This window comes from Pteropus vampyrus, unplaced genomic scaffold, assembly GCF_000151845.1.
Source record: "Pteropus vampyrus isolate Shadow unplaced genomic scaffold, Pvam_2.0 Scaffold180, whole genome shotgun sequence".
Classification (NCBI taxonomy): Eukaryota; Metazoa; Chordata; class Mammalia; order Chiroptera; family Pteropodidae; genus Pteropus; species Pteropus vampyrus.
In genome coordinates this window covers 2,060,578-2,081,899 of record NW_011888961.1, presented here as the reverse complement: position 1 = coordinate 2,081,899, position 21,322 = coordinate 2,060,578, and the positions used below count along the sequence as shown (strand labels likewise).

Here is a 21,322-nt window from a genome sequence, read left to right as displayed (position 1 = left end):
GGTTTCTAGAAGCTTTTTACAGCTCAGGGCCTTATTGCTATTTATCAATTTATCTGGATCGGAAACACTCCTGTTTTGAAGCTGATGGGGAGTAGTTTGCAAAAATCTATTTCCAAAAAAAAAAAAAAAGTCATCGTGACAAATGGTGTCGTTCCAGACAACATTGTTCTCCTCAGACGTGTGGCCTCTGAAGGGAAGAGCAGGTGGGGAGAGGACGGGCTTTCCTCCTCCAGCAGTTGAGCTTGCCCAGCGCCTTTCTTTCCTCAGCCTTTTTTTAAGCAGTTAAAAATGTAACTTAGTCGAAGCGAAAATTCCTCAGGTGACCTGTGTTGGGGACCTGTTTTTACTGTGAATCATGATATACCACCCACGACTCGGCTCTACCTATGAATGTTGACCATGTTGTACTTCAAGGTGGGATTTCTTGAGAAGTTTTTCCAATATCAATGATCTTCTTGTCAACTTCCCAGCTTTTGCGTTTAACTTGTCACTAGTGATAAAAGAAAATATAGGGAGAGGGATTTTTGTTTTTCCTGGGGGAGTAATATCAAGGGAGGCAGGATTCTGAGGTTACTGAATCTGCTAGCCCCCTATAAAACCAAAATGACAGGTTCTCCTGGGTTCACAATGACAGCTGTGATATCGGGGCAACTGGAGGCTGTGGCGGAAAGAGTGGAATGCAGGGCAACCTTAGTTAGGGACCAGGATGGAGACCGGGGTGAGCTGTATCCTAATGCCAGGGGGTGTCTTGCTTTTGCATCATACAACAGACTTAAGGCAGCGGAAATAATTTTGATCTATTTATTTGTATGAATGACAAGTGCAAATGTAAAATATACACATTTGGAGAAATTCTGTCACGATCTGACAGAAAGCCATGTGTACAGCAGATTTTATGTGGGGCCATGAGTACAGTCAGTCCCCAGGAAAGGCAGGCGATAGCTTTTGTGGCCTCTCACAGCCCTAGTATCCTGTGTGGTGGTTCCATTTCTCACCCATGTGCCATTTCTCTGTATCTTTCCCTTTCACTCCTGTCCCTTTGCTCATAATTAAGCAACAGGTGATAATGGTGTCTCCCGAACATGGTTTTACTAAGTTAGTAAATGCGGGTGATCGCGTTGGCCCCCACAAGCCTGATGGCGGGGCTGTCCTCAGAGCTGTGGGCCCTCCCTGCCCGATGGCACAAGAAGGAGGGAGCAAAGACCCCCTCCCAGACGTTAGTCGTCTGCCCGGTGGCACTGTAAACCGTTCGGATAGGGCTTTCTTTGGCCTTACTACTTGCCACGCAGAAGCAGAGCGAGCCTCTGCCTCACACGTGTTTTGGAATGCCCGAGAAAACAGAGACGGGAATGGACATTATCAGTCTTTGTCACTAAGAATGTTTGTAAACACCTCTCAGAATGTCACGTGGATGTCAACTCACTTGATCATACTGTCATTAGTAAGGTCAATGTGCCGCCACCATCATTCAGCCTGTTCTTCCAGAGGGACAATTTTTGAAAAAATCATCAGTTTGAATTTTGCTCAAGGAAAAGTCGCATGGGCTCTCTTCACCGTTCACCGTCACTTTATTTGGATTCTTTCCCAGGCGAAGTTTTAAGATTGCAGGGGAAAGCGACTCCAGAGAATTCTCTCATAAAGGATAGTTTTCAGTTTCCTCTTTGTGGAGTGCGTGTGCACATGTGCCTGTGTGTGTGTCTACGTGTCTGTGTTTGTGCTGGTGAGAATGGCACAGACTCTGACTTGAAACGTCTCCCTTCAGAGCAATTACAGCAGTGATCCCCTAATATATTAACTTGACCCCTCTTAATTGCTGTTTCGATCGCTTCTTTTTCCTCTCCATTCTGAGCAGTACTCTGATGACCTCCTGCAAATCAGTACATGTGTCAGCGCATCTGAAGGACAAATTCCTAGATGTCAGATTACTAGCTTATTATTCCTAGTTTACTAGGATTACTAGTGTTGAGAGGTATTGACCAATTTCTCTCAAAAAGTCTTAACCAATTTATTCTGTCACCATGACTGTTTGAGAGTGTGTTACAGCACATTCTGGGATTATAGTTCACGGCAGTCATGGCACTGTATGAAACACACCCTATGTGCAGGTACGAACACAAGGCCAAGTTATATTAAATAAATAATACAATTTACAGAGCAGCATAGATAGCGTAATCTGTGTACTAATCTATATATTAAAAAGTCCTAGAATGATGTCTAATAAATCAGAGAGGACTAGTGGGCTCGTGAGGAGAGAAGCTTTTATTGTTAACTTCTGGACCTCTGTACTGTTTATATTTTTTATCATATGCGTATAATACTGTACATTTTAGAAACTAGTTTACAACAAAAACAGTTGTCTTAGAATGTAACTTGTGTTCTTCCAGGTAGGCTGGGAATGTGACTTTCTCCATCTCACATACCAACACAGGAGCATATTTGTGCTTCGATGTAGTTATCACTTGAAAAAGGAAGGGATCCTCTTTTTTTCCTTCCTTACAGGAGCGTTACTTCTAATAATGTGAGTAGTCTCAGCCCCAGCCACTGGATGCTCAGTCCCAGGATCTTCCTTAAAAGCATTTATTCCAGTCAGGATTCCACTCTTCTAAATAAATGCTGTTTTGGGCTCTGACATCTGGTGTGCTTGGATTAAACTCTGTTTAAGCTGCCTGAAGTTTTCAACAAAAGCAGTAAATTCACTTTCCCAAGTCAGGCCATCTCCTCACTCATTGTATAAAACATTTCACTTCAAGTTTATAACTACGTCTCACCCCTCGCCAAGTTCCTGGGGATCAGTTCTGCAGAAAGTGTTCTTAGGCCTTCATGTTAAGTCTATAACTACATAATTATGGTTCAGTGTCCTAAATTAAAAAAAAAAACTTTTAATATACAGAATATTTTGATTTGAAAAGACTTTTACAAGACAAGAATAGAATCATAGGATGCCTTTTGAAAGAAAAAGAGACAATACTTTTTATACTCCAGAATCACTGAGGAAAGCTTCAGACATTACTTTAAACCCCAACTTGTCTTAAATTTAGATGCATGGAATGCATTAAAACCACAGGTATAGTAGATTCGATATATATGTCCTTTTTGTACAAATCAGCACATGTCTTCACTGTTATTAGATTTTTCTTTCTCCTTCTTGAAAGCTACTTTCGAAATGTCACATTTTTCTCAGATACATTGTTTTTCTACTTCATAAAATATCTCAGTTCTGTAGCTAATTGCAAATATTTGCAAAAGGGAACAAATATAAAATAAATGGCTCTGAATGTGATATTTTGCATATAAACATACGCCTGACATTGGTTGGTAAACCTAAAAAATAATGAAGAATAACTATGCTTAGAGAAAAAAGGGTAGAATGGTGACGGTGATGTGAAAAACAAGGAAGGCCATAATGTATGCAATTCCATTAAAGAGACCTAATTACCATAGGTCTCACAGTGGTGGCAGGTCCAGTTTAAGCCTAATTGAACTTTTTCTGTATCTTTGGAAGAGTGCACCAAGCTTCCCATATCGTGGAGTAAATACAGTTAGTTATGTTTCCTCCTAATATTAAGTACCACTGGCTTTTAAGACATTTAAATCCAACTCTCAAATGCTTTAATGCGTGCCAATGCAATACAATAAATTTCCCTGTGTGCATTCAAGCCACTGCCAATAAGTCCTAGAATGCCCACAAGTATTACTACTTACTATATGCCGGAAACTTTCATACAAATTTTCTCATACAATCCTCTAAAAAAATCCTACAAATGGATCCGTATAAACAGGAATACCAAGGCTCAGAAGCATCTACAGACTCGATTCTTTGGGCCATGGAGGGATTTGAACCCAGCAGTGCCGACACGAGCCTGGGCATTTTCGTGGGATCCATAAGGCGTTTGCTATGAAAACTTGTTCATTTTACGAAAGTGGGTTTCCAAGCCATTTAGTCCTTCAGGGAACGATTTACTTCTTGCGTCTGTAGCCTCACGCTCTCTTTTACAACGCTTACTGTTTTTGCCATTTCGCGGTCACCCCAAAGGGTAGACCTGAAGAAGCTGAAAAGGTTGGAACAGCAGTTGGTTTTGCTACTTGTTTGCGGTCCCTCTGAAGTCAAGTCTGGAGCTGGCTTGTCAGGAATGCGTTTATTAAGCCTCAGTCTTCCTGGCTTTAGAGGAGGAAAGCTGAGTGCCTCGGCCAAACTCCCCCATGCGGGAACCTGCACTCTGTGAGCAGACCTTTCGAAGTCACCCCAGGGGAGGGATACTTGGTGGTTTACAGACCTCGGTTCATAAAATGCCTTTGTCAAGAACACGCACCTTCTCACTTTCATTGCCAGCATTTTTTACATGTGGTTGCAAAAGTTCTCTCTGGCTTGAAGAGACAGGTAGGGCAACTTTCAGAATACTTTCCCTTTTCAGGGCCGCCAGGCTTGAGGCCAGGTTTTTCAGAAAGGCCTGCACAAAGGCTTCTCCAGATTTTGATAAGCCACCAAAACTTTGAAGAATCAGTTTTAACATAAAAATCAAATTCTTTACATTATGAGTGGAGAAGTGAATTATGATCAGGAAATACTGGGTTCAAATTCCTTTGTTAAAACTTGTAATAGAGCAGCTGCCTCATTAATATGGGGGATACGGGTTCTCGGGTTCACCACAGGCCCCCACTCCCCATCTCGCACCTGCCTCTCTTCACCTGCCTGACTCCAATCGCAGCTACCCCTAGTGCTACCTTCTTTTGCAGACTTGCCTCTGTGAGGTGCTGTGGTGAGGTAGGTGGGGGGACTGTCCTGCCTTTGTTGTTGGACAGACACAATTTCACGAACTGGTTCTACCACTTACTCTTTGTGTGGTCTTGGGCAGGTCACCTGATCCAAGGAAGCTGCCATTTCTGCAGCCAGGTGGTTTGCAGTTGGGAACACAGAGTGTAAGAAGTACCAGCTCCATTCCTGGCATGTAGCGGATGCTCAATACATGGAAGCAGCTACATTTGACCTTTGAACAATGTGGGGGTTTGGAGTACTAACCCATCGTGCAGTTGAAAATTCATGTATAACTTCTGACCTCCAAAAGTCAACTGTTAATAGCCTACTGTTGACTGGAAACCTTACTGAGAATAGTCAATGAACATGTATAATGTGTGTTATATGTATTATATACTGTATTCTTATCATAAAGTAAGCTAGAGAAAAAAATTCCTAAGGAAACTGTAAAGAAGAGTAGAAATATTTACAGAAAAAAGTCATGTGTAAGTGCACCCACACAGTTCAAACCTAGCTTGTTCAGGGATCAACTGTACAATGGAAATATGTCACAAAACATTTTGTGAGAAAGGATTAGTGTCTGCCAATCATAGTGATAAATATTTATAGGTACTTCAAGGTGGGAGGGACCTGACAGCTGCTAAGGAGAACGTCCTAGCTTTATGTAGAAGGACTTTAAAGCCAGGGGAGTTGACAAGTTCAAGATGACTCAGGGCAAACAGGTCCAGAGCTAGTGGCTTTCCACCAACTCACAAAACCTCAGAGTGTAGTTTTGAGGATTAAGAACGTGAAAGTGGTTCTTGAATTATTAAGTTGGAGGATGAGGTAATTTCAATTAGCATGAAGATGGTGATGGTACAGCTACATGTGATCATAGAATTCAGAAAGCACAAACTAGCAGTCATTTACCCATTCTTTCATACCACACTAATTGAGTCTCTAGTGTGGATGGGTCCAGTGCTCGGTGCTGGAAATACGGCACTGGGCAAGACTGACAGGCTGTTGCCTTGGAGAGCTCAGAATCTAATGGTGGAGGCAGAGGAGAAAAGTGATGTATAGATGACTTCAGGTTGAGATGCGTGCCATGCAGGAAATAAAGGGGGTTACATGAGGATGCGCCCATCTCCTCCCTCGAACACAGCCAGGTGAAGCGTGGAAGAGGAACGGTGAGTGCGGGACCCCGAGGCGGGAAGGGGCTTATCTGTGTAAGACCCAGGTGACCTAGCACAAAGGAGAAGAGTGATAGAATATTTTTAGCTTTCATTCAAACACTAGTTTTACACAGAAGCTCCTTTTGGGCACGGCAGGGGGACTTCTACTAAGCTGGTCTCCCTTCCTCCCTCTGGCTATCCCCAGAGGGCCCTTTGGCACTCTAGGACCCCACATGGGGCACTGAAGACCCCCAGCGCAGGTAGTTTTCAGAATCCTGAGGCTCTTTGATTTGCCCAACCAAGGCCCCAGGCCTGGTGTCTGGAAACACAATCCTGTGCTAGTTATTAACCCAAAGGTGAATCCTGATACATCTTTTCTAGTTTGTTTTTTCTTCCCCAATTCTCAACGCTTTCATGGGGTCTCATGTATGCAGAGTGTCCATTTTTAGGTTACTAAAATGTTTACTTTCAACCCTAATAGAAGGTATAAGTTGATGTAATAGTATCTGAAATGAGATACATATGTCATCGTCCCTGAATTGGGGTTTTTTCAATGACGTTATGATACATCTAACCTTTGCCTTTTCATCCGCTCTCAACTCAAAAAAGAAATCGTTAATTTATATTTCAATCCAACTAATTTTTAATTTGTTTGGGGGCTGCCGATTTGAGGTAAGATATCATCAATAGTCAAACCTACCGGCTCCCACGTGGAGCCCCCCAGAAGCTCCCGCCTGCTCCTAGCTCAGGCCTGGCCCTCAGGCTGCACCCCGCTAAGGTTGGTTGAACACTGCAGTGTAGACTGTGCAAGTCTCACTAGCACCTTTGACACCGAGCATTGTTCAGTTTGGGCTTGTTTATAAAAATTATGAAAAATTATGGAAATGCTGGAAAGGCCAGTAGATCGTCCTCAAATCCTTCCTTTGACAGCTGAGAAAACAGCCTCAGAGGATTGATATGACTTGCTTGGGTCGGCCTCATAGCTCGTGATGATCAGAATGAGTTTGAGATCCAGGTTTCTGACCCTGAGCGACCCTTGCACACCGGCGTATTTTCGTATTTTCTTCAGAGACTGTTCTGAGACCAGTCAGGTGGGGGTAGGTGGCACAGGTCATGCTGTCAAGAACTGGGGGCGTGTCCTTCGGGAGGCTCTCGAGCATTTGTATGTCATGGCTCCCTTTTTTATTCAGCTTTAGAAGTTCCAGCAGAGTGGGTTTCAGGATGAAACATGCTCAGCATCACTGCACTGCCTTTCAAGACGAAGCAATTTTACTAAACACTGGTGTTGAGAGACTGGTGGCGATTTGGGCTTTACCTCATGATGATAGAGACTCAAATAAATATTGATATGAATTAAGTTAAGATCTGTCTCTTTTAAATCTGAAACTGCATGTGAATATTAACTGCCCAGATGTATGCTGATGAACTTTAGATAGTTTCTTCCTGCTCTATTCTTCTTGAATTTCCTTTAATGAGTGATGTGTGGGCTGAGCCCATTTGGCCAAGTGAGATATATGGAGAAGAGGTGCATTCTTGCCTTCCTTTTAGGTGTCCACATCCGGATTTACCTAACCCCACCCCAGCTTCATTTGCGTAACAATGAAAAACCGGTATTTTCTATCATGAATCACAGTCAAACCCTGGATCTCCATCTAGCAGGAGTGCGTCAGTCCAGCTTGTGGGAAGGATGGGCAAAGCTGAAGGCAAGCTGGGCATGAAGGGAGAAGGTCCTGTGGGCTGGGCAGGTGACTGCTGATGTCCCCTTATGGATCTGAAATGGAGACATCTGTGTGTCCTCCTGTAGCACGGCCAAGAAAGGAAGGCGGTTTCCTGAGCTTCTGCTGTCAGGGGCCCTGCAGAGCAGCAGACAAGAGCCAGGTACAGAAGTGGGATGATCGGGGGGGCGGGCTTGCCGCCCCTGCCTGGGGTCTCTCTTCTGGGGAATGCGTTTCTGATGACCTGGGCAGCTCACCTGGACTGAGCTGTTCCCAGCCATTTATTGTCCAGTAAGGGGGGGCGGGGCGCCGCAGCGGCTGGGTCACGTGGTTTCTTTTAAGTTAAATTATACTTCCGCACAGAGGATGATTGCCCACAGCAGTTAAACCTTGTTTAATGATAATTAAATTGCTTTTCTTTAACTCTGAAAAATCTCTTCATTTTCTGTACAAAGGCAGGAAGCATTTTTCTTTGATTATACAGAACGCCTCTAGGTAAGGTGTAATCCATTTTACCTTGCTGGACTCTGAATTAAGGAGTCTGTGGCTTCCTGATTTGCAAAAGCCACAAAGATTAGAAATCTGAGTGCTTCCAGTTAAGAACTTTTTCAGAAACCAATAAAAAAAATAAAAAAGCTGTTTTTTCCCCTCTTCCCGGCCTCTCCCTTCGGTTAGGAGTTTTCTAAAACCTGCAAGGCTGCTTCTGAACCTGTCTGGGTCACCTTTTCAAAGCCTGGAGGAGGTTTGGCGTGTCCCATCTTGTTCAGTCCTGACTTAATTCCCGCTCACAATGCCGATCTGCTTCAGGAGCCAGCACAGCTTGGAATGGGGAAACCTCAGCTCTTCTCTGTGCTTGAGAAGTGGACCGGCTTTCCTCCCACGAGGAAAACATTTTCAGACCGTGGAGGCCGAAAGCCACATAGAGGAAAAAAAGAAAAGCTTCGAAAACGAAAAGTCCTAACGCGGGAATTCATTTGATGAGTTTTGTGTCTGATCTGTCATATCACGTGCCTGACTCCCCACGGCCAGAATTAAGATGAGAAATCTTAGGAAATCAATCACAGTTGCCAAGTTCGATGTAGGGATAGAATGAAGAGAAAAAGTGGATTTTCCAGAAGGAACTGAACCAACAGTGCTTTTAAAAAGCCTGAGTTTTAAATGTAATAGAAACGATGAGCATTATAAGGATGTGTGTGTATGTGTGTGTGAGCGTGTGAGCACTGGGATGTTTGGGTTCACACTGCCGGTGCTGTCGGTCCTGGAAATGGGCCTGGTGAGCCTCATTCAGATGTCTCTGGGCTGAGGTGATACCGAGCTGGCAGCAGAAGGGCTGGGGGTCAAGGTACGGAAGGTCGGGTCAGTGGAGAATGACTACAGAATAAGATGTGCAAGGTCATAGTTAGGAGAAAACAGGTGGTCGTCCTTGATACAGAGAAGAGGAGAAAGGCCCAGGGACCCAGGATTGTAAAATTTTGACTGGGCACAGCAAAAGGGTTTAGGTGCACAGAAATGTATATAACCAAGATGGTCAGATAAAAGTCTTTTTCAAAGATGGAATGAGTGGAGTGAGGTCAGGACATCCACAGTCAGTCACAGTGTCGGTGGCACTCACTATAAGGAAGGACGAGGTCGTGACTTCCACGTGGACTCTCTCTGCCAGAATAGAGGATTTAAGAGCATTTAAGAGTGGTGGAGAAGAGCTTTCAGTTTCTACCTGGTTTTCTAATAGCGTTTTAAAACTTTTACCTATGAGGAAAAGACGGAGAAGCTATCATTTATTAGAGAAGCGCCTGGCAGGCAGCACAGAGCATATTCTTGAGGAAGGGTGCAGCTGCATGGGTGGCAGGGGGCCTTGGCACCACCTTCCCCGAGTTGGTCACACAGATCCCCTGGACATCTGAGTGTGGCCCAGCAAGGACACAGGACCTTCTCTTTTCTCATTTTCTTCCTCTCTCTTCAAACCCAGATCAAGCTGGACTTTGATTCCGTCGCACAGTCCCAAGACCCTTGTCTAGCTGCGTTCCCACGTAGTTAAATCTTCTTAGTCTTAATCTGAGAATCAAAACTAACTCAGATCAAAACCTAACTGAGGCAGTCAGAGGACACAGGAGCTGAAATATATATATCCAGCCATCCCCAAATGACAGATGAGGTCAACGTGGCCAGAAAACTTAGGTGACTTATTCAGGGTTACGACTCAGGCTTCCTGAGAATAGCCCCTCACCTCACTCTATAGTTTATGACCCTTCTTGAAGGAAGGACAGATAACCGAGGAGCCCCAGGTGGCATGGGCACGCACCCCGATGTCTCCCCTGTGTCCCAGGTTCCTGATTCTGGTGGGCCCCGACCTGGTTCAGGCCCCGCCTTCTCACTCCTCTCTTGCTCCTCCGTCAGTCAGTGGACCACGCCAGGCAGCGCAGAGAAGCTGAGTGGGGGTCTCTCCCGGGTTGCGTGTTTCCAGGGCTCGTGCATCACTCTTCAAAACTGGTGATGACCACACCCACCCATTTGCTGTTGTTTCGATTACTTGCGATCAACCGTGGGCCACAACTATTAAACGAAAAATTCCGTAAATAAGCAGTTTATGAGTTTGAAATTCTGTGCTTTTCTGAGTAGCATGACGAAATCTCTCGCTGTCCCAGTCTGTCCCTGCCTGGGATATGAATCATTCCTGTGTCCAGCGTGTCCAGCGTATCCACCTATAGACGCTCCCCAACCGTTAGTCCCTTTATAACTGTCTAAGTTATCAGATCGACTGTGGTGTCACAGTGCTTGACACAGTTCAAGTCACCCTTAGGCTCCAAAGCCATTTATATAATTTATTACAGTGTGTTGTTACAATTGTTCTATTTTGTTATTAGTTGTTAATCACTTCCTGTGCCTAATTTTTCAATCAAACTTTATCCTGAATATATGCGTATAGGAAAAAACTATATAGAGAGTTCAGTACTATCCAAAGTTTCAAGAATCCATTGGGTGGCTTGGAACATATCCCCCGCGAATACTGGGGGACTGCTGTACTATTAGCGATAAGTGTTATATGCTGGGCGTATTCTGGATGGGGAAAGAAAAGTAATTATGGGTGAAAGGGAGAATATCATACATGATTATTTATTGTGTTCTCCAAACCCTAAATGTAGACACACACACACACACGCACACACACACACATGCACATAATGGGACAAGATATTTGAAATCCTTTCTGGCTTTGGAAATCTGGGGCTGGCAGTTGTACTCAGTGAAAGAAGAGTCTGAAAAAGAAAATTTGTGAAAGGTCCAGGCTGAGAATGGAAGCCGTGACTCGGAATGTAGTCTGTTGAAGTGAAGCATTAAGGGACAAATACTAGAGCCACCACAGGCAGCAAACAGCCTCGGAAGCAATTCCTGTCATCCAGGGGCTTACATTTTAATGAGCCTGTAGATGCCTATCAGCTCTGTGTCATCACAAAGTGATAGCTTTTTCCAGTGAGCTGTTTCTCCCTAAAGCCTAGGGCTCAGAGGCAGCTCTTTGAAGATGAATCACTCTGTGATTCTAGTAGATGCACATGGGGGTGGCGGTGGGGGTTAAGCTGCTTCCGCCCTGATCAACTGCGATGAGAGATTCCAGCTAAAAAGTCAGTAATCAAGGGGCTGTATTTGCAGGGCAGGCTGGTAATTTTTAAAAATACAGTGATCTGTCTATGTGTCTGTGTTGGTAAGTGTTTTTTAATAGGAAAATGAGAGCGCAGATTTTTAGAAATTAAGCGGTGGTGATTTCGCCATTGTCTTTCTTCACCGAAAGCTTGGAATTAATTGCTTGAAATCACCCCAGTAGGAACTTGGTTGACATACTTGGCACTGAAATGGGCCATATGTGGGGATCCCTTCTGGAAAGTCCTGGAGTCTTGAACTGAACGCATTTCCCCCACTTCCTGCCTCTGGGAGCCCTTGAAGGTGGCAGACTCACAGGTAGCCTGGTGATCGCCCCATTGCTGGGGTCCCACCTCCAACGCCTGTGGAAATATCACTCCCAGGCTGATGCAGAAGGTTTTTCCTCAGTGTTCCCCACACCCCTCATCCTTTCTCTTCCAGAAGGAGAAAGGAGAGGATGCCAGAGGAACAGCAAACACACGTTCACTTCCTTCCCTGCCCTCTAATAATCCCAACCCCCAGCACGCACGCACACAAACACACACACGCACACACTCACATCCCAGTCAAGGTGGACATTCTGACTCCTGTGAAACTGGATTCTGAAAGGCCAAACCATTCTGTCTGTGTTTTGGCTCAGTTGCTCAAAAGAGCCAGGGATCTAAATTTGGAATTTTCCTATAGCTTTAAAATTGGGTCCTGCAGATCTGTCCTCTGTAGGAAGCCAAGGGGCCTTTCTTGGGTTTGTTTTTCTCACCCTGTAAAGAAAACACAAAGGTTTAGGCTTCACTGTGAGGGCATAAATAACGAGGAAACATCCTTTAAATCAAGTGTTCTTATTGTAGAATCGTAAACCTGGATTTCATGTGGGTGTGGTGCCTGCTGGGAAAATGAAGACGAGAGTCAGATCTCTGAAGAATTTAGGAAGGTCATGCAAAAAATGAGCGGTTATGCTTCAGGCCATTTGCTTTCATACATGTTCCTTAGAAAGGCTCTCCAGAAGTGGTTAGGGAATCTCTGACTGGGACAGACACCATGAAAAACAAAGCGAAGTCTTTGTGAGCCCCTGTTTTATTTGTTTGTGCCAGTCAGCGTTTGAATCGTGCAGTTGTTACATAATGAAAGGCGCAAGGGTAAAAAAGATAATTTGGAGATATAAAAATAGTCCACTAACAGCTTTATCTACACTGCAACCTTTTCTCTAGACTTGTCAGAAATCGTTATAAACTGGAATGTTATATTATTTGCCTCGCCTGTTCTGTGAGTAGAGATGTCCATTCTCTACTTAGTCTGCAGGACTGTCATGAGGAAAAAGGAAGTGAAAATAGACTTGTGTTGGAGGTGGAGGGTCAAATGCCTCTTCATAAAAGAGACCTCGTTACAGAGCCACATGAAGTAAGGGTTTAGTGTCAGTTCTGGGTGGCGGTTCTCAGTGCCACAGCAACGCGTCAGTCCCTCTTTGCCATTGTTCATGTCATTCCCTAAATGACTGTTGCTCTAAGAGTTTACCTTCTAAGCTGGTTGTATGGAATTTGGCATCTGCCTTCCAGAGAGTTCTGCAGAAGTATATTTAATCTGCAGTTTGGCTGACCTACTGAGCTCTGGTTTTTCTGTTGGTTTTAATGAGACATGGGTCTTGAGTTCTAATTCTGTCTTTGGGACTTAGCACTTCTCTTCCCATTTGTGACAGTGGTGTCTGGGTGATCGGAGGCATGGTTTGTGAGAGGGGACCAGTCACCTCGTGGTATAGATAGAGAGGCTGTGTTATTAATGAGGGACTTCCTGGCAGTGTTTAACAGAAAATTCTCTGGTGGTCCATCTCAGGAGCGGTTGTCGGGGAGAGGGGAGGAGACTCTGTCTTTGAAGAGAGCAGGGTGGGGTTCCTGCATGGCGTTTGGGGGTGGGGTGGCGTAAGCTTGGTTACTTTAGCCGGGACCCTGTGGATGAACTCTGGGCCGCTGATGGCTGAGAAGCGTCGCAGGGCCTGTCGCTGCACATATTGCATGGAAAAGACATCTGCTTGAGCGAAGCCATGGGAAAAGTCTAAATTTAGAGACCTGGGCTCTTTCCAGGAACTGAGCCAAGACACAGTAGACAGCATGGTCTGGCCTTTGAGGATCCAGTTTTTGACATACAAGGATCCAGTTTCACAAGAGAAAGAACCTCCTCAACTCTGCGTGCAATGTGGAGAAAAAACATCGACATAAAAGCATCACTTTAATGTGTCGGCCCCACGTTTCTGTGCTCCGGCCCATGTCGGTTATCACAGAGGATGAGGAAGGAAAGGCGACACATGGTAAAAGAATGGAAAGGTGGAAGGAATGGGGATGTTATTGAAAAGAAGGCCGATGGCGGTGTATTTTTTGTCTGGAAGTTTACGGAGGATTTCTCTGGAGAGGATTCAGGTCTCATTTCACATGTCTACAGTGGGCCACACAAGGAGAAAAAGACTTTAAGGCAAAATGCTGCTGGATCAGGTTGTGAGAATCAACATGATAAAACATTGGCTTATGTTACCAACTGAGTAGGTAGGTTGTTGGCTGTTTTTAGAGACTGGATGATTATCTGTCGTAAAATTTGTGGGAGTCCCAATTTAATGCGCTAGGGAAAAACGGGAGTTCCTCTCGAAGTTTCCTTAAAAAGTAAAATCCCTTTATAAAGTACTGCTGGGAAATTTAGTATCCTGGATGGAGGCCAGGGTCCACTGACATGCGACGTGCGCCCAATGGGAAGGCTGTTCTGTCTGTGTCTTGTCATCTCCTTGTGCTGATGTCATCCATTCTCATCTTCCTGCTTCTCTGTCCCAGACATATGTGACATGTGAGTGTGTGTGTGTGCGCACGCCAGGGCTTCACCCAGAGCCTGGCATACTCAATCAACCTCCCTCCCTATCTATATGTAAATACACATAGAAGATTAAATTCTACTTATAAATTTTCCATTTGTACTTCCTTAATAACCAATCACTGCAACTCCTGTTGATTGGTGGCTACAACGGAGGTGTCTGTATGAAGGTAGCTCAGAATTGAAGATGTGCAAAATGCTAGGCCATTTTGAGATGGCGGATGAGAGGAAGACAGGGCTTGAAAATAAAGGCTCGGGTCATTCGTTGTGCTTAGCTCTTGAGGGAGATGCTGGCCACACCGTGCTGCTGACTTATCTTCTGCCGGATTTGTGCCCACTGCAGGACCAAATGAGCGAAACTTTAATGTCTCACAGAAGAGACTCTGGGTTCTTGAAGGACATGATTTGCCTTCCCTTCTGCCACTTCTACCACCGAAAGGCGTTTTAACCTCTCAATACCAAGCAAAGATAAACGAGCTGTTTGTCTCCTTTGTGTGTTAGGAGACTAACCACTAAGCGTTTAATTTTTTTAGATTTGAGGAGTGGTTTCTTTCCAAGGCCTGCATTGCTACTGACTGGCCTTCCTCAGTTGAGTGCAGTTATGTTTACATTTCATGTTGTGGGGGACCTCTAACGTTTTTATTAGGAAAATGTTATTTTTGTCCACTAAACAATAGGTTTGGGAGTGTTTAAGATTTGTAGGGATTTATAGATTTAGTGCTAGATATACTCGATCAATCATACACCTCAAATACATACAAGTACAGGGTGATTTTTCTTTCTCTGCTCTGAGGCAAGCGGGCTGGATAGAACATATATAATAAAGGTCAAAACTGAGGCTGCGTGAAATTCGGCCTTTTCCTATTTTTGTTATATTTCTGAGGCATGGAGAGGAACAGGAAAAAGAGGCCTTTTAAAAGGATCCATTAGTGAACACATACCCAAACGGTAATTGGGGAAAGGGAAAGGGGTGGGCGAGACGAAACAAAGCAGACAGGTTCAGATTTTATCAGGTTGACACAGTTGTCGTAAGGAGACGAAAGGTGAAGTCTGTGATAATGTGTCGAACTAGTAAGACCAGCTTCAGAGTTTAAAAAAGAAGAAAAGGAAAGCCCATACACAAAGGAAGTTGCACAGAACATTCCAGTAAATCAGTGAACTGTGGATGATAACATGTTTCCTTCTTTTCCTTCAGAGATTGGTTTCAGACAATAAGTTAGGATAAGAACTTGTACTATAAAAACAATATGGGGGATTTGTAAAGTAAAAAATAAAAACAGGGAAAGAGCTATCTGACTCGGCATTTATTATCACTGAAGTTTTCTTAATTAAATTCGAACTTACTATTGTGTTGGTCTAGATAATGCACACATCGGCCATGGCCTTTATGATTTATTTGTACTTGAAGTCTATAGCCTTGACCATAAGTAATGCTTAAATTGGTCTCACACATGGTTTCAGATCCATCAACACTTGGTTCGAGTCAGCCGTCTTGGTAATGCCACTATGTATTTGTGTGGTCCTTTAGAAACGATGATGAAATCTTTTCGGCATGGACCGTCCTGTGCTCAGCCCTTCCTCTTGGCTTTCTTTCTTAAGCTCTTGCCTTTATCCCAAGACAGCGAGGGAGCGAATAGTCTTTCTGAAGCAGCTGAGAGTTGGAAGAGTTGGAAGAGTTGGAAGAGGCAGCGGCCCTCCAGCCATAGGTGTCTCTGTCTCTCCTATCTTCATGGGAAAGTTTTTCTTTCCGCTTCTACCCGCTACCCCTCCACTCGCTGAATAGAGATTGGGTATCTGTTTTGTTCTGGGCGTTGTGCTAGGCAATGGACGTACCACGGTGGGCAGTATGGATGAGATTTCTTTCTCCTTAGGGGAGAGTAAAACATTAAATAATTATAAGGGTGGTGACCGTTATGAAAAAATAAGGAGTATTTGATAGGGAGACTGACATAGCGCGTGGGTGGGATAAAGAGTCGGGGAAGTCTGGATAAGTAAAGCCAGAGAGGAAATCAAAGAACCCTAGAATTTATCTTTAAAGGAAAGGAAGGAGAATACAGTACAATTTCAAAGGGAAAAGGGCAAAAGATGCTTTGTTTTATACATAACCTCGGAGGCCACCATATATTCAGTTCCAAATCTGTGGCTCTCTGAAGACTGATCATTTTTTATTTGTTGTCTAAATACTTCACCTTTTCTCTTTCTCTTGAACATTATGCTATTTATCAATTCCCCCTATGATTAGATGATTGGAATCAAAAAAAGTGGGCCACTATGCTGTTAGGATCATGTGACTAGCTATAATTGGAGGTGAAAAGGTTGGAGTAGAAATTTGTCAGTTTTGACTACAGTGAGGTCGAGTTATTTATAATGGTATGCTTTTCCTTTCTCCATAAATATAATTAAATAAATTCTCATTAAGCATCCACTAAGAGCCAGGAACTCACGCAGCTGATGGGAACATAAAGATTAATAAAGCCATTTTGTGTTCTCAAGAATCTCCAGTTCAGCAGCAGAAACTCAGATATAGAAAACTGATGGAATAAGTCTTCTGTGGGAAATATGAGTAAGGCACAGGGACCAAGAGGAAGAAAGAGTTCTCCCCACGCGAAGGAACTTGAAATGCCTTCAGAAACAAGGAAATACTTGAATTGATCTTTAAAGAGTGATAAACTATCAATATAGCTAAATAGGCTTTTTTAAAGAGTCAAATCATTTTCGTAGTTACTGCTTAACATGAGGAATAATGCTGTAAAGAGAGAAAATGCACCAATTGAAGCAAACCTGTTTTGTTTTCATCTAGGCATCTTGGCGTTTGTTGGTACTTGATATTCTGCTCATGCTGTTGCTTGGCTTGACTATGTTATGGAGTAAATAGTCTTGAAATTTGGGTATGGGTTGAATTTATATCAATTAAATCGTGTTTCCCATTGTCTTACATTTAATTAAAGAGATGGTGTGCTTTTGATTACCTGGCAGTTGGCAGTGATAGCTCACCCTTGAACTATATTTTCCTGCCCTAAAATTGCCTTCTACAGCAGTTAATTAATCATCAGTGCACTTAAGCGAATGGTAAGTTACTAAGGGAGATGCTGTTTAAAAAGAACAAACAAAAACAAAACCAAAAAACCTGTTGGTAAATGGGGAAGGATTCATTTTTTGGGGTGGGGGGGTGAGGCAAGCCTTGGTTGACCTCACAGACTGCAAGGACCTTGTCAGCTTACAATCCCTTATTTTTTTATTTTTTACGCCTACAGCACCTGGTCTTCCTACGTGGTCTCCCATCCAAGTACTAACCAGGCCCAACCCTGCTTAGCTTTCGAGATCAGCAGGATCAGGCTTGTTCAAGGTAGCATGGCTGTAGACAAGGGAAGGATTCTTGTGCAAATCATTGCTCCCTGGTTCATTTGGATAGAAAGGTCAGATTTCTTATACTGGATTTTCATCAAAGTAGGCAAACTAACAGTACTCCATGTGCAATATGTCAGCCACCTGTTATATTTGCAATTTCTCTTAAAATAATTTGTAAAACTGCACTGCACTTTCTTCCTGCTAGTTAACTGACTTGCTAACCTCCTACCAAGATCTGTCCATTTTAAACAGGAATGCTTCGAACATTCATCAGGAAAGCATATAGAAAATATACTTGGGCTGAAACATAAAGGCTAATATTTAGATCTGAGCACCCACTGGGCTTATCACACTGGAGGCAAAATGAGTGGGGTTGGTTTTCTCTCAGAGAAATATCACTTTTGGTCTTTGTTCTGTGGAACCCTTGGCCATAGAAAAGTGACCCGGAGAAGTTCGAAGATATGTCTAAACGATGCAAGTATTTATCAAGGAGCACTTTTAGGGGTAGCAGAGTGACAAACCTTCTCCCCACACCTAAAGATTGGGGCTCCGTGCTAAATAAATACTAAAGAAGGCTCAATCCTGTGGTTTTAAAGGACCATGAAAGAGAGGGCCTCTTGGCTCTTCCCTCTCTCCTCATCTACCGTTAGCTTGTGAATAAAACCTAAACCAGCGAAGATGGGAGAGTCTCCCCACCATGGGAGAAGGCAGTGGGATGGAAACAGGACTCGGGTCAGATTGTGGTGTTCCGGGCACGGGTCTACCACATGTCACTGGTTCGATTGGTGTCCAGAGAACGAGTTGACAGTGGAGAATCCTTAATTGGTCTTTGCTTTCCAAAAGAGAACAGTCAGTTTTCAACATCTTTCCCAGTCAATCTCACATTCGAACCATTATCCTGGACCAATACTTAAGATTGTTGTTGACATAAAGAGTAAGTTTGGTCACTGAACATTGTCTCTTCTGTCTCTGTGACACTCACGATAACTGTCCTAAGCGGCTTACACTCACTAACCAGGTTCTAATGTCGTTCTTCTCCGTGTTACAAGTGGGCTGTTTAGATAAAATACGTACAAACCATCCGTCCATCACCATAAAGTCATCTCACGTGCACACAGTCTACCAAAGCACTCCATTGTACAAAGCGTGGCATATTCATTTTCATCTTTTCCTCGCCAGTTAGCAAGCTTGAAAAATAAAAGTGATGAATTAAGCCACTGCATTGTGAAGTGCAGCTCAGACTTCTTTCTTTTGATGATACTTAAGAGTAATCATGGCTTGTGCCACCACCACCCCACGTTTCCATGTAAAAGCAACATTTCTTTGAACTGCAAACCACAACATATAGTTCTGTTTATTGTACTGAGGGGAAATGGGTGAGATTGCCAGATTTCTACAAGAATTACAGGGTTTTCCAAATCATTGTAGAGAAAATTACTGAGGTTCAGTGTCATTGGATAAAGCATATTTTTAATTTGCCTGCAATTCTTTCTCTAATTGGTACTTTGGTTCCATTTTCAAAGCACTTTTGAATCTTTCTTTTCCAATTGGGCATCGAAACTTTTTTAAAACACCATTTAATTTTAAGATTATTTTCTGTTTTAATTGACATAAAATATATATCATTCTGAAAGGAAAATTATTAACACATTTTGGGTAAGGAACTCAGTTAAACTGAGCTTGGTAATTGCTTCCTTAGGAATGAAGTTTAGCCTCTATGGATATTGGGGGAATCTCACAATATAACCAACCAACATGTTGAATCTTGGTTGAGCTTCCAGATCGTAAGTGCTAATTTTGGTTCCAACAGCAACCATTTCATTAGCTCATACTTGCTTTTTACTAAGGAAGTACAGAATAGGGATCATGAAATTGGACACATCACAGGCTTTTTAACAAAATTTTCCCCTCTGCGTAGCTCATTCTATTATATTTTTTGGGACTCCCTCCCTCCACTTCACATAAAAATTGTTTCATTCAAAAACATGACCTGGCCCTATACAAGATAAAATAGCGCTCACGGGCAGATTTATGCAGAACTCATCTTCATTTTAGGCTGGTCACAAGAAGCACATAGAGACAGAACCAAACGGAAGCTCACAGGCAGGAGAAATGTGATGGGAGGGGATCTGGGCCGTAGAGGCCACCTGGCATTCCTCTACCCTCAGCCTAATGATGACATTAGAAGGTCCTTTAGACTTCCTTCTTTCCATATGATCAAGTTCCCATTCCTGTAACAGATGGTAGTGTGTTTAGGCAGTAACACTGGTTAACAAAGAACTACCAGGAAAGTCGCTGCCCAGGTAGGGACGCACTGATTGATGCTCACTGTAAATGCAGGTTATATTGATAGGGTTCCCCGGGTCTCCTGTTTCTAATGGGATAGGTGACCCCGGTCACTTAATTTTTTTGGCCTTGGTCATCTTATCTATTGGAAAAAACGTTCAAGTTACAGAGATGATGAAAGGATGTCTGGGGTTTCTTTCAATTCTTTAATTCCTCGAGTGAGTGACCGACCGAGAAGAGTATGAATTCCCGAAGCCACACTCCAGGGAGCCCTGCCTTCACCAAACCACTCCATCATTGTAGAGTACAAAATACGGCGCTTGCCCGTCAAATTCCAGTCAAAGTGAATATACATCCACAAGTTCTAGTCACATTCCAGCCAAGTTGAGATAACTGTTAAAGTAGCAATGGATTTATTTAACAATTGTCTTTGAAATTTTTGCTTATTTCTTCCATGGTAGCTATTAACAGCCATCCTGGAATTTCGGTAGAGATCTGTTTTCACACACTCTTCAATGATCTCTGTGAAATAAATCATATTGAAATTCCCCGCCCCCCCCCTTTATGAATTATTTGCCTGGAGGAAAAATTCTTAATTTTCTTTTTTTGTCTAAATTCATGTTAGAATAAAGTCTCCTTTGAAAAGTCTTAATAAAAAGAGCAAAGATGAGAATAGCTTTCACCCCAATTTTTTCTCTGGTGTCAGGGCTCTGAGGATGACGTCTTTGATTGCTGGAAAAATGTCAGGGGACTCCCACTGTGTAGAAGTGTGTGCCCTCCTGTCCCCTAGACTGTTGATCATTTATGGAGAGCAGCCTTTGGGAAGAGAAAATATTAAAACCTAGTTCATTATCTTTCCACACTAAATATATAAGAGAGGGAAGCTGACGTTTTTCTACGTGAGATGTCCCCTCACTTTGCCCAACTCAAGGGAGAGAGAGAAGAATTATGTTTAGAGACTGATAAGGTTCCCTATGGTTTGATCTCCCTATCAAGAGATCAAACTCTCATTAACTTTTGCAAGTGTGAACAGGGAAGAACACTTGACAAATAATTATCAAATTAAGTATTACTCTTTCCTTCATTCTCCTTTCTCTAGAGACATTTTAAGAGAGTCCATGCTAGGCATGAACAGTCTTCTTTGAAGTGAAATACACACTTGCAGCTTTCGTTTCATGGTTATTTTTAAGTTATCTCTTTTAGAGTACTTGGCAGAATCTCTCACAAACGGCTCACTATCTGAACCCTGTCAGGATCGCACATAAAGGCCCTTTTGCTTTTCTCTATGCACAACTGTCCCACACCACATCCTTAATTAAAACCCTGGGGTATCTTTGAGAGGGACATGGGGCATCCCCTTTCCTACCTCAATACAAGAACATGAATAATACTCCCAAACGTAAAAACGATCAGGACAGACATTTTAGGGTAGCGAATTTTCCAATGCAGTACCGACGAATTAGAAATGCACACTTTAAAGCAAAAGACTACTGAAATTGCATAAATAATAAGTAATAGTTTGTGTTCCACATATTACTAAAGTCATTCTAACAACACACACAATTGTGAACTGATTTTATGCAAATATCTAG

At 43.1% G+C, this 21,322-nt stretch overlaps 1 protein-coding gene and 1 pseudogene across 2 annotated transcripts in view; one reads left to right on the top strand and one right to left on the bottom strand.

The window, feature by feature from the left end:
* LOC105299337 (sickle tail protein homolog) overlaps positions 1 to 21,322 on the top strand; it is a 133,195-nt gene that overhangs the window by 29,958 nt on the left and 81,915 nt on the right. The gene's annotated exons all lie outside the window — the stretch shown is intronic.
* On the bottom strand, positions 17,342 to 17,459 carry LOC111746244 (annotated as a pseudogene).